Source organism: Eleutherodactylus coqui, chromosome 6 (assembly GCF_035609145.1).
Source record: "Eleutherodactylus coqui strain aEleCoq1 chromosome 6, aEleCoq1.hap1, whole genome shotgun sequence".
Lineage (NCBI taxonomy): Eukaryota > Metazoa > Chordata > Amphibia > Anura > Eleutherodactylidae > Eleutherodactylus > Eleutherodactylus coqui.
The window spans coordinates 146,681,215-146,699,667 of NC_089842.1; positions in this window are offsets into that span (position 1 = coordinate 146,681,215).

Below are 18,453 nucleotides of genomic sequence, written 5' to 3' on the forward strand. Positions count from 1 at the left end.
GCCTCTGCCACCAACCAGAACCTCCACATTGCTGTGTTTGCCACGATGAGACTGTTATTTTATTGTCATTTAAAATTCTAAGCAAAGTTTCTTGGAAGCATCATGATGTTGGCCTATAAGTATACATCATTACCAAACACTGGTATGTCACCAGGGACCAGTTTGCCTTCAGTAAGCCTGGCCGCTCAGCCGGACCGGTGAGTGATTCTGATCCAACAGCTGCAGTCAGTCCTGTCTTCCCCTGCCCATAAGGTGAGCCTTGCATTGGCTTACATGAACTTGGCATGGGCCAGGATCCAAGACTCATCTGAGAGTTGCCCTGGTAGTTTGGTAATAAGTCTGAAATATTGGAGGAGACCCAGGCTATCTGGTGGGTAAAAGTAAGAGACATTGGATGGAGCTGTCATCAACCTAGATGACTTGCAGATCGGCGGGATGGTGCATTTACTTGAGTTGTGTGGACCGTGAGCTGAGGCCATCAACAAACCAGATTAGCCAAGCAGTGAATTCCGCATGTGTGATAATGAGACACTGATGAAGGGAGAGATGGCGCTTCAAGCCATACTGGCTATGTGCTACTTGGGCGACTTCCACACTCACTGCCTAGCAAAGACTGTTAGAGACTCTGCCTGCTTGACAGAGGTCTACCCAAGTCCCTAGACAACTCAGTCTTGGGACACTTCGGAACATGAGACTATTACAACAAAAAACCCTGGTCAGAAAGCGGAAGGAGATAAAGATAGCCCTGCTAGAATGCAGCAAGAGGGGTGCAGTAACATAGTTCCTTCCCGGCTCCATAATGTGTCAAAGTACAATTTAATTTGGTCATTGTGCTATGAGTTGGTCAATCTGGTATTCCTTTACAGCCGGCTAGCGCAATGTGGGAGGCCTTGGCTAAGGACAGAGCTAGTAGTAGTGAGCCAGCGCAACCGCTATCAAGAAAGATGACCTTCAAGAATAATGATAAGACTATATTAACCATTTGTTTGCAGGTTTCTGTTCCAGTAATGTGGAAATTTTTAGGTTATTGTGCTAAACAGCTATCTTGTATGCCTTATTAACCCACTGGGGACAGCAACTAAAATAGGAAGGGGAGGTGTAAGGGTCTGTGGGGGTCAATAGACTCTGTCTTCATGTTGGCATTGTGTTATCTAGTTCTTATGCAGGCTTGTATTTTGGATATACTTAGCTGTTTTGGGTACTATTATTGTTTTAGGAGGTACCGTGCTGTAGTTCATGCTGTTGCTTTAGCTGTGGTTCAGCATTGTAATGGTGCAGGTAGTGGTGTATTCCAGAGGCTTATTTGTGCATGTTATAGATATGCAGATGGGAGGCCTTTAAATGGTGTCCTTCCTGCATGATCCAGGTTCTTGTGGATGTAAGGAGCAGATAACTGCGCTCCCAAGTGAGACGGTCGGGATGTAACTGGTAGTGTGGTGTAAATCCTTCAGAGTGCCAGCCAACTACCAGGGCTCAAGCAGAATATGGACAAAGATGCTATTCAGCCAGCAGACGAAGTGCCCTTAGCCAAGCAGATCAAGCGCCAATTGCCACACTCCAATGCCAACAGCCAGGACCCCAACACTGTTGTATTTGCTACTGTGAGACTGTTCAAGTTCTAAGTTAAGTTTGTTGGAAGCATCATGATGTGGACCTATTAGTATCCTTTTTCCGCCAAGCGGCCTTACATACCGCTACATCACCTGCAATAAGCCTGACTCAGCCGGAGTGGTGAGTGATCCTGATCCAGAAGCTCAAGACAGTCATGTCCTTAAGGTGAGCCTGGCATTGGCTTACAACAGCAATATAACCTTAAGAGTTGCCACCAGCTGAGAAGCCATATATAGTAAATGTTGGTAAGTCTTATAACTGAGGCACTTAAATGAATTACAGGAATTTGTTCTTTCATTAGAATTTTGTAAACTATGAGGCAACAAAGGGATTATCTAGGATTAGACAAACATGGTTGCTTTCTTTCAAAAACAGCACCACATGTGCACACAGGTTGTGTTTGGTATTGCAGCTCAGCCTCATTCACTTACTTGGAGCTGAGCTACAATACTAGACTAAACTCTTGGACACATGTAGCATGATTTTGAAAAAGAGGCAGTCATGTTTGTCTAATATAGGACAACTAATCTAATCAATGTCTGCCCCTTTATTCGTTATGCTTTGCTTCTTGTCAAAAGTCTGTAAATGACTCCTCAATCAACATAACAATTGGGTTTTTTTTTGTTAACTTTTTATCTTGAAGGTAAAATCTTTTTCTGTGTACTGTTTCTTTAAGAGCTAAAAAAGAGAGACTCTTCAAGCAAATCAAAGGTTAAATATCCGTAGACCCCATTGTACCAGACCGTTTCGAGCAGGCACTCTGCAACTGTTCCACATTTTCTGCTTTGAAGTCATTACTAAAACTCCTGGAAGGGGCAATGGAATAAACACAGCAGAGGCTCAAATGAATTTTGGCAGAAAGTTCGGGTCAAACATTTTTAACATATAAAATTCTGACATTGTTACTGGAAAACTTCTAAAGATTTTTCCATCCGTGTAACACATAACTGGGTGCGAGAGGGGACAGCGTGACATGCGAGCGAGCTCTGAAGTGTTTTGGAATAAAGCTCAGAGCTTTTATATGAATGTATTATTTCAAGCCACCCCTGATGGGAACAACTTGTCCAAAAAGTAACTCCATAAACAGCCCCACCCACAGTTGAAAGCATCCTTGGAACGTAGATAACACATATTTTAGATGCACAGACCTTTGCCTATTTGTAAAGGGAGAGCGGAGGGGACAAAAAAGGAAGTTCAATAATAATTACCCATCATTTACATAGCATCAACATATCCTGCCAGTAGAATTCCCACATTCATCCACAGTAGGACCCACAAGCTCTGTATCTCAAACACATTTACCCAATGGCCAATGTCACTGAAACTTCTTTAACTCAAGTATAATAGCTTCAAGAAGTGCATGTGACCATGAGAAAACATGCAGATTCTTTGCAGATGTTGCCTCGGCCAAATTGGTTGCACAACCCCAGAGCTGCTGAGTTAACCAATGTGCCACCATACTGCTAATAGTCCATCCAGGGGCGTAACTATAGAGGATGCAGGAGATGTGGTTGCACCCAGGCCCAGGAGCCATAGGGGGCCCATAAGGCCTCTCTTCTCCATATAGGGAACCCAGTACTATGAGTAAAGCATTGTAGTTGGGGGGCCCTGTTACAAGTTTTGCATCGGGGCCCGGGAGCTTCAAGTTACGCCTCTGAGTCCATCTATATATATAAAGCTGAAAGCCCTCACTGACTCACTCACTGACTGTCTCGCCAAAAGTTCTCCAACTTCCCGATGTCGTAGAAACATGAAATTTGGCAGAAGCATAGATTATCTCCAAATAGGAAAAGTAATTGGGTCCCAACTAGAGATGAGCGAACGTACTCGGTAAGGCCGATTTCGCAATCGAGCACCGCGATTTTCGAGTACTTCACTACTCGGGTGAAAAGATTCGGGGGTCGCCGTGGGTGAGCGGGGGGTTGCAGAGGGGAGTGGGGGGGAGAGGGAGAGAGAGCTCCCCCCTGTTCCGTGCTGCTACCCCCCGCTCCACCACGCCACGCCCCGCCCCCCGGCGACCCCCGAATCTTTTCACCCGAGTACTGAAGTACTTGAAAATTGCGGTGCTCGATTGCGAAATCGGCCTTACCGAGTACGTTCGCTCATCTCTAGTCCCAACTCGATTATTCAATTCTAGCGCAAAAGAATTAGCGTCGAAATTTAACCCAAATAATCTAAATCTCTCACTTCTCAATGTCATAGAAACGTGAAATTTGGCACGAGCATTGATTATGTCATAAATAGGAAAAGCTAATGGGTCCCAACTCAATTATTCAATCCTATGCGCAAAAGAATTAGCGTCCAAATTTTACGTGCAGAATTTATTTTTCCCACTTTCCGGTGTCATAGAAAGGTGAAATTTTGCACGAGCATTGATTATGTCATAAATAGGAAAAGCGAATGGGTCCCAACTCCATAATTCAATTGTATGCGCAAAAGAATTAGCGTCCAAATTTTACGTACGGAATCTAATTCTCTCACTTTCCGGTGTCATAGAAACATGAAATTTGGCACGAGCATTGATTATGTCATAAGTAGGCAAAGCTAATGGGTCCCAACTTGATTATTCAATTCTAGCGCAAAAGAATTGGCATCGAAATTTTACGTGCGGAATGTAATTTTCTCACTTTCCGGTATCATAGAAATGGGAAATTTGGCACAGGCATTGATTATGTCATAAATAGGAAAAGCTAATGGGTCCCAACTCCATTATTCAATTCTATGCGCAAAAGAATTAGCGTCCAAATTTCACGTGCGGAATGTAATTTTCTCACTTTCCGGTGTCATAGAAACGTGAAATTTGGCACGAGCATTGATTATGTCATAAATAGGAAACACTAATGGGTCCCAACTCCATTATTCAATTCTATGCGCAAAAGAATTAGCGTCCAAATTTTACGTACATAATCTGAATTTCTCACTTCCCAATGTCATAGAAACATGAAATTTGGCACGAGCATTGATTATGTCATAAATAGGAAACACTAATGGGTCCCAACTCCATTATTCAATTCTATGCGCAAAAGAATTAGCGTCCAAATTTTACGTACATAATCTGAATTTCTCACTTCCCAATGTCATAGAAACATGAAATTTGGCACGAGCATTAATTATGTCATAAATAGGAAAAGCTAATGGGTCCCAACTCGATTATTCAATTCTAAGCGCAAAAGAATTAGTGTCCAAATTTTATGTACGTAATCTAATTCTGTCACTTCCTGATGTCATTTTATATAAAGGAAACGTCGCATGGTTACCTCCACGTGGTGTTTCCTGGGTAACGCAGAGAACTATGCAAAATGGTGAACATATGTTTTTTCTCAGTATCTCTAAAGTAACCACGACTTCAGAAGATTTTCCCTGTGAACACCAGATAAACACCAGTACCAAATTAACTTGGGTGAAGCCGGGTATATCAGCTAGTCTATCTATATAGGCATATTTGCCTTGTCAGATCTCTATGTAAACACTTGTAGGCAAGTATGGGCCCTCTTACACAGAATGATTATTGTTCAGATTCTCGCTGGATTGCTCAGTGTGAACGCTGCCAGCCACTGAACTGCTAACAAAAATATGTTCACTTATTATTCGTCGGTCAGTTTGTGCAGGCATAAAAATCAAACAACAATCGACCCATGTAAACAGGCAGTCGTTTATCTATGAATGACTGCCTGTTTACTGAGATTACCATGTTCACCCCCAAAATAAGACCCTGTCATATTAATTTTTACCCCAAAAGATAAGCTAGGTCTTATTTTTGGGGGGAGGTCTTATTATACTTACCTTGCAGTCCAGGGCCACTTGTACATCACTTCCTGGTTACGGGATTCATAAATCCTATCTCTAGGAAGTGATGACTGTGATTGGTTCTTTAACTGCTGCTCAGCCAATCAATGCAACTCTGGTTGAACCAATCACAGCCATCGCATTGGCTCATACAGCGCTCCATTGATTGGCTGAGCATTGGCAAAGAACCAAATCACAGCCGTCACTTCCTGGAGGTGGGATTTAAGAATCCCGTAACCAGGAAGTGATGTTGTACGAGCGGGCGAGGACTGCGGAAACCGCTGGACCTCCAGAGAGCAGCGGGAGGGACCTGGACCAAGCCTGCTAGGTAATATATTCTTTTTGTTCTTTCCTTTTTTAAATGTAATGTAACTAGGGCTTATTTTCAGGGTAGGGCTTATATTTAAAGCCTCTCAAAAAATCCAGAAAAATCAGGCATGCTCTTATTTTCAGGGTAGGTCTTATTTTGGGGGAACCAGGGTATTGAATTTGTGGATTTTGCATACAACCTTAATAGTACTGTGTCATTAAAAAACCTGGCAAAGTCAACGAAGTCCTGGCAAATAGTGGTACTATTAAGGCCTTATTCACAGAAGCATTTTCATGCAACTGATTTAGCAGCAAAAAAAAAATTGCGACCATCCAAAGCATTGGTTTCCTATGTACTCATTCAGATGAGCGATTTTTATCCACGTAAAAACGTTGCGCCAGGATTAATAGCACATCGGTGACCAAAAACAGTGACTGATTTTATACTCAGCCGGAGAAGATAGGTCTTGCCCTATCTTTTGGCCACTATACGCCGGTGGTTCCCATAGATTCCTATGGGAGCTGCAAAAAAAAGGGAGGTAGAGGGAGTTTAGCTGTATCCAATGCTGCAAAAAGATTACAGCTGCCACTATTTATCTATTAGAAGTCATTCTGATGATTTATGCTGACCGAGGGGTTTTCGTGCTGCGGCATATATACGACATAGTCGCCCGTGTGAATGGACGAGAAAATACAAATTTTGGCTGCGACTTAATCATGTCCATTCCTCATTCACGCCGTTTTTGCCCACAAGGCGGCCAGCAGGAGAATGCATTGCTCGTGTGAATGAGGCCTACGGTTGTATACAGTTTGTGTCCAAAAAACTGTGGTACAACTCGCATCAGTCAGCTCACTCGCCTATGTGCTGTCTAATAGCCATCAACCCTGCACATGGCATATGCTATTCTCATCTGTAAGAATAGGCCATGCAGCATTTCTTACATACAGACTATCAGTCCGTGTAAAAGAACAGTCATGTGAATAGTCTAATTAGCTAAAATAGGTCTGTGTACGTCTGTGGAATAAACAGGCAGCACGCTGCCATATTATACAGCCGTCTAAATGGTCCCTTAGGATATTAAAAACTTATTTCAATTGTGAAATATTACAGCAAAACCTCGACAGGCCAGATAGGTAACGATAACCTGGGTAGAGGAAATGTAATTGCGAAATACAGAGCAATGCACTTACACTGTCTTAGCAGTATGACACAAGATATGTTAAATAGAATACAACTTGGAACAAGAAAAGAATTTGGGTGTGCTAGTTACCAGTGACCTAAATATCAGCACTCAATGCCAAGCAGCAGCTGCAATGGCAAATCTAATTTTAGGGTTCACAAAATGAAAGATCTCATTGCTTAGAGATCAAGAAAGAAATGTGTTCAGTTCTGATAATCAGCATTTTTTAGGGAATAGTTAAGGCAGTTTCTTAATATACCAGTCAGTGTGGTTACAAAGATGAAATGTCCATTTAATACCTTAATGATTACCAATATATGCTTTTACCTCTGTTATAAAAGGCCTTCATTCTAGAATGCCTCTAGAGAAGACAAACATTTCTTACTATTTCTGGCTCTATTTTGTCAATGAGATCTACCATCAAACTACTAACGAGTATGTATGTGAGTGCTTCTCATGCTCCACCCCCTGGTGACATCATCAAAGGTCTTACAACATATATAAAACATAGAGCCTGACCGACAAGATAACAACACAGTTAGGGCTCTTGAAAAGGGGAGGACAAAAATAACAAAATGAGAATACAACTAAGCTGTTAATATCTCAGACAAAACTCAGCTGTCCTGACAGAAGACACCGACCTACTTCCACCAAAGAGATCTGGTGACCTGTGGTGACATCGCAGCTGTGGGAGGAGCCAAGCTGTGTTTGTCTTGCCAAGATGGATGTAGTAAAGCTGTGTGTGTAATGTGTAGGAATCAGGATGTAGTAGAGCTGTGTGTGGGGATCATAATGGATGTACTATGTAGCACAGCTGTATGGCGCAGTGCGCCACCAGAAACACTGGTACTATAATATCCTAATAGTCAAACTACTAACGACCACTTGTCCGTCCAATTTGTGCGTGTGATGTTTTAGTTACATGCAGAGCCTGACAGCACCTGTGATGTCAGTTATTACCAGCTTAGCTCTGCCCCCTGATCACATAACAGTGATGTAATCACAGGTCCTTTATCCTTGAACCAGAAACCAAAATTTGTCTGTTTATGGGGCTTGTATTTTTTTTAGATTACTGGTCTAAAACTCTGCAGCTATCAGGAGAAATCATCATGTTGCTCTGGGTGGAATGGAGAAGAAAATGAATGAGAGCATCTACAATCAGAGAAGACCTCTCCTGTAAGTCACTGCAATTAAAAAGAGCTTGTCTGCTTTCCTCACGTCTGTTATAGTAAATCTGTGTATTAGCCATGAGATAACAATTCAAAAGTTTTTTTTCTTAGAGGTCTGTGTTGTAATGTTCTTCTGTTATTCTTCCTGGAAATGTATGAATAAGACCTGGCGGACATTGAGATCTTTTGTAGCACAACTAATTTCACTATAGAGTTACAATTGCAGTACAAAGCAGTGCACTAAGCTGTCACTTAATAAAATAGTTACAATTAATCAGTATTACTAAAGAAAGCCTTAGAATACCTGTAGTTCAATAAACCACTGAGGGCCCTTTTACACGGGCCGATAAATTGTTCAGATTTTCGCATCCAGTGGGAATCTGATCAATTATCGTTCAGGGTAAATGCATGTCGCAGCTGAAAGATTAATTAGAATTCATTCATTTTTCATTCAGTTTCTGCATGCAGAAAACTCAATGACATCGGCCTATGTAAACAGGCAGTCAGTCATCTATGCAGCATAAAATCTGCAGCAAACTGCCAGCTGGTAATCCACACCAGAATCCACTTTGATTCAGATTTGCTGCAGATTTCTTCCCCCTGCACTTTAAAGGAGAGACATCAATTGTCAAAATCCGCACCACAAATTGATATACTGCAGATTTAAAAATTGCACCACTGGTCAATTTATGTTGCAGTTTTCTCCATAGTATCCACAATGCTTGTGTACTGCAAATGCTGTGAATTTTCTGCAGCTAATTCCAGTGCATTAAAATGATACAAATAGCTTATTGCAAATCTTACAGGCCAGGTACATCATCACAAGCAAACCCCTGATGGCTAAATGGTATTGGAAGTATATAAAATGCTGAACAATACTCAACATTCCTCCTTCTGCCTTTCCTTTTCTTCTCTTAGTCCAGACCGCCATGATGACTTCTTCCAGCCACATTTCGTCTCTGCACACAAACCCTGAATTCTAATACTCCCCTCAATGCTGCCCACACATTAATAATTTCTCCACGGTGTCCACCAAAAATTAGTGCTCTTTTTATGGACCCCTTACAGTAATAGTTCCCCTATGTGTCACATTGCCATAATAGTGCCTATTTTGTTCACCTACCGTAATAGTGCCCCCTCTTTGTGCTGCTACGCCCGTTGCCACTATCCTCTGCCTCACACTTAGTATCTTTTTAATGGACTGCTTTTACACATCCATCTTCTGACCTGCTCCACAATTTCCTCTCATTCTGAGGCACCAGAGATAGCAAAGCAGATTGAAAGATGCACACAGTGCTGGGCGCAGAAATGGATGCTTGAGAGCAGCACTAATGGCAATTGGCGCCAATGGGGGAAGATTTTAACACTATGCACCCCTCTCTCCCAGCTGGTTGATCACAGCACGTGCCCGCTTGTAAAAAATCGCCATGGTGGTAATGTTGGTTAAATTGGTACTTATATAGTGCTAGCATATATTTGTGCAACTGAAAAAGCAATAACAGTCTTTGGGCTTATTCCGACGTGCGTATATCGTCCGGGTTTTAACGCCCAACTGATATACGCTGTCTCTCTCTCTGCAGGGGGAGAAGGCAGGCCAGGCCGGGAGCAGCGCACTGAGCTCCCGCCCCCTCTCTGGCCCTCACCACGGTTTGCAATGGGAGGGCCGGGGCGGAGCTAAGTCGATGGTTGATCGACCAGGATCCGCCGCTCGGGACCCCGACCGATCAACTGAACGGGTGCATGTTATCAGCGCCGCAATAAAACAAAGGTCAGAGCGGAAGCTTCTGCGCTGACCTCCAGTGTAGTGGCTAGCGCTCGTAACTACAGGCACGGCTCTCATTGATCTCAATGAAAGCCGTGCCTGCAATTACAAGCGTCCATTACATGGGAGGATGGCGCGGAGACTTCCGCTCCAAATACACAGTGGCCGGTGCTTGTAACTGCAGACACGGAGGCTTCTGCTCTGACCTCTATGTTATAGTGGCGCTGACACAACTGATCAGTTGGGTCAACTATTAATGACCTTTCCTGATCCTCTCCTGCTTCTTATAGTTGTGCTAAAACAATTCCATAGCAGAGCGTGGAAGTAGCGATACAGTGCAGTGGAATTAGTTGTCTTTATTAAACTTTTTTGTCCGTAGATTTTGTGGAGAGAATCCCTAGAATTACATCTAAACTCGCATTAGAATAGCATAGATTTTCCTTGGGGCCTGGACTTTACACTCTTACCCCGACAGTCTGTTAGTTTTCTTCGTAATATTACCAAACATTTTTTAATAGTTACATTTTCTGTAGACTTCTGGATTATAGGAAAGTTAGCTGGAAACAAAACTGCTACCAGAATGCACTGGGGCTGGAGTTGGAGCACTAAGAGCTAAGAAAACTGGGTCAATTGGCAGCTATTTCTTTCCTGGACGAGTAAGACTTGGCAAGCAGCGGACTCCTAAATGGCATGCTGCAGGGCAGGTGTATGCGCGGAGCTAGTCCTAGCCAACAAAGCTTAATGTCTCATATCTGATTCAAGGTTGCCATCTGCTGGCCGTGTAGTATAATGCTATTTAAAGAGCATTTACCTTAAAATAAAAAAATCACCAATAAATTGAGTTGTCTGATATGTCAGGTTATCATGCACACTATTCTCAATTTTGTCTGTTTCTGGAAAACAGACAAAAGTGGCTACAAGAACAGGTTTTAGTTTGCTGTCTGTGAATAGAAACATGGCTGCAGCATTCCGGCACAAACTGTTACCAATTTCTCCTTTTTTTTGTCGACTCCTAAATGCAGGCACTATTATTAAATCCCTATTGTAAAAAGTAGAGGGTTTTATTATATTATGATCAATGAGTCACATATGCAGAAGTACAAAACTGCTTCAAACTAGTCTTGCTTGGTTGTCAGTTCTATGATGATGATTATCCGTTCAGTCGCAACCAACCTTCCGGCACTTTAGTCCTATAGTACAGATTAATGGAGACACCTAGTGTTCCATATTTGCATTGCTTGTGCATTGTTATGATTTTGAAGTACTTTATGTTCCACAATCGGAAACTTTTGGAGATTAAAAATTTTTATATGTGTTGATATATTACTTTTAAATACACTGCTACACGGAGGAGCCTTGTTTTCTGACAAATCATTAGATTTTTTATATGGATTTCACACATATATTTATCTATTTTGACTATATATCAGCATAGTGATGCTCAGGTATTGTGACAAGTCAGTTCAACTCTGTGGAAAATCTGTTGTTCAGATGCCCAGTGTCCCTACAGAAGAACAGATAAAGTGCCAACCAGAGTGACCCTCAGCAGGGCCTGTCATAATGCTCTTATAAAATTGCCATCACCAGCTCCCCATAACCAGGCCTGCTATGATGCCCCTATAACAGCTACAGTGCCTCCATAACAAAAGATGTGATAACTAGTAAAAACACAAATTTCCTTATTTACCTAAGATTCTGTTTTGCTGCTAAAAAAAATCTCTCCAAAAGTGCTGGCCTCTAGGGGTCGGTCTTCTAATTTTGCTGTCTACTGACTGTTGTCTGGTGAAGTTCATCTCTAGTAACAGAGATAACAAGACAGAACAGGAAATGGGAGAGCGTGATAATGTATGCTATCTGTAGAAGTCTATGAAGAAGAGGGGAGAGAGATAGAAGCAGAGGCTCACACAGAAGTGGTGCTGCAGCTAACTGGTGAGTGATTTACAGCTACTGGAATCTCATTCACACTGCTCAGCACTTGTTGAGTGATTTCCATGCTGATATTATTCCTCTCTGTGTGCTAGCGATAGTTAAGGAGCATAGTCTGCTGTTTTCTCCATGTATAGTGTATAGAAGTCATAATAGCAGTCTCCACACACTAGCTCAGAAAGAAATTAGAAATGCAGAGGGGAACAATGGAGATGTCATAGGCCTCCTGTCCACGGGCAAATTGTAATTGCGTTTCTCGCGGCGATAATCCGACTATGGGGACCGCAATGAACGCTTTCCATAGCCTTCCTATGGAAAGTGCAGCCACCCCCGTCAAAGAGAGGAGAATCATTGCGATTCTCCGCTCGCGGGCGGCAAATCGCAGCATGATGCGAATTGCTGCAATTCTCCGCGGTCAGCCTATCTGTCAGATAGGCTGACTGCGGAGATCCGTCTGCAGGCTCCTGCTCCCGGACGGCGGCTCCGCGGGATACCGCAACGCCTGTGGACAGGCAGCCATATGGGGCCAAGAAATAATGTTATTGCTCATGTATAGACACAGCAGGTTGTTCTAAAATGTCATCTGAAAGTGCGGATACACTTTAAGGGCTTATTCAGCCTAGCGCGTTTATCTGCGTACATATGCGCACACAAAACCATGCATCTATTAGAACCATTGGTTTCCTATGATGTGTTCACGTCAGTGTTTTACAAGCTTGCAAACGCGCGCATCTGCAAAAGATAGGACATGCGCGAACTGCGTAGGTCCGTGTTGCATGTAAATATTTTCTGCGGTGACTTCCCTCATCACTGTTACAGTCTACAGTAATGATGGCACTCCCCGCGGGGAGTAAATAATGCCCTGCCACAGCTGTGGCAGAGGATCGTGATGTTCTCCCATTGCTTTTAATGAGGCTGCCGCCAACCCCATTGAAAGCAATGGGCTGTCGGCAACCCCTGAAATATAGGCCCTTCTCTGAAAATCATCCCTAGCTGCTGTAAAAAAAATAAAAAATATATATACTCACCTCTCCGCCGCTGTCGGGGCTAGGACTGTCGGGGCTGTCGTCACTGTCTAGCCGCTTGGACCCCCTGCACTGCTCTGAAGCTCTTTCAGCAGCAGGGCTTTAAAATCCCCACCTGCTGAAAGAGCTGTGTCTGATTGGCTGAGTGCTCAGCCAATCACAGGCAGCGCTCAGCCATTCAAGTGCTGATTTGCTGCAGAATTTCTCCAGCTGAAAAAACCCATAGCAAATCCACACCAAAATCAAAGTCTGCACCATTTAGTGCCAGTCCACAGCACATTTTACCCCTTCAATTTGAATCCAAGTGAAAGAGTAAATTCTGCTCGGAATCACACTGAAATTTGCATCATATTTATAGATGAGCGAGTATACTCGCTAAAGGCAATTGCTCGGAGGAGCATTGCCTTTAGCGAGTATCTCCCCCACTCGAGACGGAAGGTTCGGGTGCCGGCAGCGGGCAGGGAGCTGCGGGGGAGAGCAGGGCGGAACGGAGGGGAGATCTCTTTCTCCCTCTCTCCCCCCCCCCCCCGCTCCCTCCTGCTGACAGCCGCTACTTACCACTCCCCCGCGCCGGCACCCGAACCTTCTGTCTCGAGCGGGGGAGATACTCACTAAAGGCAATGCTCGCTCGAGCAATTGCCTTTAGTGGGTATACTCGCTCATCTCTAATCATAATCCATGCCAAATTTTGCATATTTCAGCTCCCGAAAATCTTCAGCAAATCCACTACATATGAGCCCACCCTAATAGTGCAGTCATAGAATTATATTATTCAGTAGCACCACTTAGGGGTACATACACAGTCAAGTCGCATTATTATGACCACCTCCTACTTTTGATGTCGGCAGCACGTAGCCCATGAAGGAAGTAGTGTGTCATGGGCTGGCTTGTTAGGTATATAGGGTGTGCGATATGCTGTGTGCTCACATATCTCTTGTTGTTGCCATGGGTAAAAGGAGCGATTCATCAAAGTTGCAAAAAGGGATTATTGGCTTTCGGCAGCATTTTCAGGGGTCTCTCTTTTTCCTCGCTTTCAGTCCACTGTCTGCTCTCAATTGATTGACACAGGACATCCATATGTTACAACAGGGGTGTGGAAGGGGATGAGTCATTGTGCTAATTGAAATGTATAGACCTGTATAGAGTGCCAAGGTCAAGGGGGAGGAGGGAAGGAGAGACGCAAAGAGACACTGCCTGCAAGTCAGTAGTAAGTCACTAAGTCACTGTTTACTGTGTTTTGGATACAGAAATCACACATCCACTGCTCACTCTTTCTGTACACTGCCCTACTATGTGATGTTAGGTCTGTGTGTGTTACAGATATTTAGAGAGCAGGATCTGTAGTTCTCTCTGTACAGTCTAAAGAACATAGCATACCAGTCCTCAGAGGAATGAAAATCATATTTACACGCTGCAGAGCGGAAAATAGAGAAAATACAGGATACAAGTCATATAATGGCCATAACTAGTACTATTCCTCATGTGCACATGGCAGCTTATTCTGAAAAGTCATCTGAAAAGTTTGGTGCACTAACTTTTGACTCTTCTTTATTTCTCTGGGTCTCCTTCAGATATTTTTCAAACTTGGTTAATGATGATGTTTTATCCATAGTGAGGCTATGACAACCATTAGACACTGTGGTCCTATCCCATAACATACCAGAGCACAGCAAGCTGAGTGTGAAGAGGAAAGGTATTGAAGTTTTGCTCTTTATCTCTTTTTAGCCATTTGACAGCTTCGTGCCATGTGGGCTGGTAGGCAAGTTAGCTACATAATTATGTGGAGAGTAGGTACCTGCCTGATGGCTTTGAGGATGTTGTAACCCAGTATAGTGGGCACAGACCAACATCTCCTTAAAGGAAATGTAGCACCCATATTTTTTTATTACTAATTGAAAACCAGATAATGAAACATACTCCATTTTTCTGATGTGTTTTAGAGTGTACTAGGCATGCACTGCAGCCTGCGCAGAGGTTAGGGTGCAGTTGTCCCAGTGATTGCTTTCACACGGGAGTGCTAATCGCTCAGTGAATAGAGGCAGAGCGGGCTGGAGATTTGTCCCGGCTGCCTTCCTCCGTTCAGCAGACATAGCCCATCCTTGTTTGGCTCTTATGCCTGCAGAAACTGACCGACAAACGAACTCATTATCGTTCGTCATTCAGTTACTGGCAGGATCTCCACCGAACAATCATTCAGATTCCGATAATTCACAGATAATCTGATCGTTCCATGTAAAAGAGCCCTCATTGAGCAGGGAGGGGGAGGCGGTGGTGAATGGTGGATCCTGTGTTATCTAAACATTATAATCCTGCCTGTGGCGAGAGTGCTGAAAAGTTTTCTGTACAGAGAAGGCCTCATGTCCACGGTGTGCACGGATTCCGAGTGTGGAATCCCGCACGGAATCCGCCCGTGCCCACGGACACGGACCGTTTTCTTACCTGCCCGCATGCAAAGCGGGTCACTTTGCATCTAGGCCAGATCTTCTTTCTTCTGCACGGCTGATGTGTGGGTGCCCCGCGTATGCTCAGTGCCTTTTTTTCAAAATATCCAGCTTTCTCACAGATCCACGGCACGTCTACAGTGTCAGCTGCAGGTATGCCACGAATCAATGAAAGACGTACGTGCGGGAATCCACAGAAATGGAGCATGCTGAGATTGTTTCCCGCGCGTGCGATCCGCACAATGGGAAAACAATTACATCAGCATGCTTTTAATTGTTTTGTGGATGCTAATGCATCCCTATGGGCAGCTTGATTTGCGGATCTCCTATGCGGGTTCCGCAAATCAAATCCGCCTGTGGACATTAGGCTGAAGTGTCAGACTTAGGGCTTATTCCGAGCGTAGATCGGTCGGGTTTTCACGCCCGGCAGATATACGCTCTGTGAGACGGTGACCGGCAAGGTGCTGGAGGTATGTGTCGCCTAGGATGCTCTCCTATGCTGCCTTGGGGAGCGCTTGGGCAGATACGTGCCACCGAGCAGCCTGGGCTCGGTGGAGGAAGCTGGCAGTATAGTGTTAGCAGCATTAAGCCACTAACACGTTGTAGTGTGTAAGTGGCTCCAAGCCGCATAATCCGGGCCGGCTTTTCCTGGAGTGACCAAAGTGAAGGGTGGGATGGTCACTCCCACGTACCAGGTGGGGCTGGTACCAGGCCTTATAAAGCCTGGGCCTACAGGGCCAGGAGGAGAGCTGAGACCTCTGCAGGTCTGAGAGTCCTGGCTGGCTGTGTGCAGGAGCCATTTTGGTTACCAGTGTGTAGACAGGGACGCTCCTTGTATAGTAAGTGCTCAGACGAGCAGGATTTACTTTATGTTTGCCTGATGTAAAGGCCCGTATTTTGCTTTGTTTGCTTGGAAATAAACCCAGGCAAAGCCTGGACTAAAGACTTTATCCTATGTGTCACTGTCTCTGACTGCTTATGCCCAGGTTGCTACCGATCCTAAACGCTAATCCCTCACAGCTCACATCTATGCAGTTCCCCCTTTCCCTCTCCCTCACCGACTTTCTGTCTCTCTCCTCCAGTCCTTCGTTTGCAAGGGAAATGGGCAGAACGGTGGCGGAGCCAAGCTCCGCTCTGTCCCACCCACTCCAATTGCTGCCTATGGACAAGGGACAGGGAGGGAGCTTAGCTCCACCCTGTCCCGCCCACTCCCATTGCAAATCGGTCAGAGGAGAGGAGAGAAGCAGGGAGTTGGTGAGTGGGAGGGACAGCGTATATCAGCCGGGAGTGAAGACCCGGCTGATATACGCATGTCTAAATAAGCCCTTAGTCAGTATGAATACTGCAGGATTTTAGAAGTTTTTTAAAGACATAGATCATGACATGCAAAATGTAAAAGAAAATCTTGAAAATAACGTTTAACCACTTCCTGGCGGGAAGCTTTACCCCTCTTACTTACCAGACATGGGCCACCTGCATGTTTATATGGGCAGTTATGAACTGGTTAAATGGTCACTGCCCTTTGAGACAACGTCATTATGATAGTTAGCACATTAGCTAACAAAAGTGCAAATCCCTTTATTTATCTAAAATAATATTATGTTTGAAAAGTCTAAAGTGGTATTTAACTTTATATCTTCAATAATTACTATTTTTTTCCATCCATTTAAGGAATGCAGCAGAATTAAGCACATTTGGACAAATTCAGAAGCAGTGCATCAGAAAAGGTATTTATCTGCTCGCTTGATACAGTTGTGACCACCAGGTGGTGTTGTATAAATGCTACAATATTGTTGAATGGGTTACTTAAAAGAAGCCTCTTTAGAAGTGCTATATTAGGGCATTTTGACATATTGAAGGTCTTTCGAATTGGGAAATCCCTATATTAGCACACCGCCGTCTACTGTGCTGCAGGTCTCGTTCACACAATGTAAAATCCAGTACAGATCCACCTTATAATCCAAGTAGAAACCCAAGACTGAGGGCTTTTGCAGATGACCATATGCGCAATAGCGCATGCTTCAGGTAGATTTGAGCGCGTATTGGCGCTCAAATACATTTTGCGCACGCAAGGCATGTTCACAGGTGTGCAGACCCCCCGCCCTGATTTAAAAGGCTATTTACCCTAATGAGGTCTATATGTGTTCTGTTTTTCATAGAATTGTGCGTGCATTTGCACAATTCTTTCTTAAGGCTGGATTCAGACGACCGTATATCGGCTCGGTTTTCACGCCCAGCCGATATACGTTGTCCCTCTCTGCAGGGGGGGGGGGGGGGGATGGAAGAGCCAGAAGCAGTGCTCTGAGCTCCCGCCCCCTCTCTGCCTCCTCTCCGCCCCTCTGCACTATTTGCAACAGGGAGAGGCGGGACGGGCGAGGCTAATTCTCGGAACTTAGCCCTTAGCCCCACTCCTGTCCTGCCTCCTTTCATTGCAAATAGTGCAGAGGGGGAGGAGAGGAGGCAGAGAGGGGGCGGGAGCTCAGTCCCTGCTCCTGGCTCGCAGAGAAAGACGACGTGAAAACCCAGCCGATATACGTCCGTCTCAATCCAGCCTAAGAATGGTTCTATTCTCTACGTATTGTGCGTGTGTATATCTTAAGTACGCAAATACGGTCGTCTGAAGAAGCCTCACACTCCTGCTGCAAATTTCTTTTGAAAATGCTGTGTCTCCACATGTGGATTAGCCGTATTCAATGGGGGCTAATCCAAGTGTGGATTCCCAGTAGAGAATCTACCTCAAGAATGGACATGTCAATTCCTTTTTTTCACTATATGAGTTTCTAAACGGAGGAGACTCAATGGGATCCTAAAACCACCCGGATCTAGCCTCCTATTGGAATCCGCGAAACAACTACTAGTGCTAGCTGACTGTGCGAGCAGCAGGGATCACCGCAATAGGCCTTTTAGTTAGTACGGCGAGGCTGGATCATATAGTAGACTCTTATATAAAATTGATATAATCCGTTTAATAAAGTGATGTCATTAAATGGCAGAAAAATTAGCATTTGCTGCCATAAAATGCCTGAAGACTGGCCAGGTGTTACTAGGGCTCAGATGGCGTCCCTAAAGACTGATATTCAATGGCCAATAGCAGCGGTTTTTTCTCTTAGGCTGGATTCACGAATGTATTTGCGCAGTGTATAACGGTGCAATTCGCAGTCAATAGAACCCACTGATTTTAATGGGTTTGTTCACATAAGTGTGCTTTGTGCATGCATCTCATTGGCAAAAAATCTGCAGCAT